The following is a 1,092-nucleotide window of genomic DNA, read 5'->3' on the forward strand; positions in this document are numbered from 1 at the left end:
TTACTGCTTCTTTAGAAATATTTTTATTGTCTTATTCCAAAGAATTACTTTTTTTAGGGCTAACACTAAATAGTTTCCTATGAAAGTTCTATTGTTACCGAGTAGTATGGCAAAGAAAAAAATAGTTATCTAGATGTAAGTTTGTTAAAAGTTTTTCTTCTCATTAACTTTGCTTCTACATATGAAATAATACTGGTTAATTAATTTTGGTCTGAGCTTCTGAAGCCTTTTTTAGTACACAAATAATATTCTCAAAGTTTCTTGAAACATTTTTATAATACTAAGATGTTCCAACTGCTTACCTTAAGTTTCATATCTGTTGCTCATTCTCAGAAGCATCCCCTGTAATTGTAGCAATTTTAGTAGAACGATATAGTAGTATTTGGCAAAGAGAAAAATAGTCATAGATGTAAGTTGTTAAAAGTTCTAGTTCTATGGAAACTTTGGTACAATGTATGTATTTACTTATGTTGAGTTTCATAGTTGTTGTTTTTTTAACTTAAGACTAAACACACTTTTATATTTCTATCTAGTTAAAATTTATCTCTCCTCTCCTTATAAACACATTCAAAAGCTGTATGTGATGATAGGATTTCAGATCCTTTTCGCTTTGACCCATTTTACGATACTCAAGACTGCAACTGCCTCGCTTTACTTTTGGTGTTGGACATCTTTCAAGGCTAAAACTAAAATGTTTACTGGTACACTACATTTCTAAAGTAGTGAGGATGACAGTAACAAACACAAATTTGAAGTCATAGTTTGCCTGATTTGTTTATTTAATTACTTAGCTGACAGAAAAGTTTTCTAGCAGATTCAAATTTATCTTGCACCATCTTCATGGAAACAAATAACAATGAGGTTTGCTTCTGCTACTGTCCTGGAATCAGAGAAAGGAGACTTTTAAATCACTTTCCAATTTTTTTAAAGTGTAGCTCAAGCTACAAGAAGAAGAACAGATAAAATCATAGTTTGGTATGTTTTACCTTTACAGATGAGCTAGGACAGGGTTTGAACCAATGTATTTGATTCTATGTCTTGAGTTAAACAGTATTCTGAAGAAACCACTCACCTAAAAAAACAAAATAGAAT

The 1,092-nt window shown here is 30.7% G+C and overlaps 1 long non-coding RNA gene across 1 annotated transcript; it reads right to left on the reverse strand.

Moving 5' to 3' along the window:
* Window positions 1-748: 748 nt before the first annotated feature.
* Window positions 749-1,085, reverse strand: LOC113215120 (uncharacterized). The gene is made up of 2 exons (XR_008011172.1): window positions 987-1,085; window positions 749-880 (listed from the first exon to the last, which is right to left on the reverse strand). It is a non-coding gene; the product is annotated as an uncharacterized LOC113215120 (long non-coding RNA).
* Between the last annotated feature and the right edge of the window lie 7 nt (window positions 1,086-1,092).

This window comes from Frankliniella occidentalis, unplaced genomic scaffold (genome assembly GCF_000697945.3).
Source record: "Frankliniella occidentalis isolate FOCC.00 unplaced genomic scaffold, Focc_3.1 Scaffold57, whole genome shotgun sequence".
NCBI lineage: Eukaryota > Metazoa > Arthropoda > Insecta > Thysanoptera > Thripidae > Frankliniella > Frankliniella occidentalis.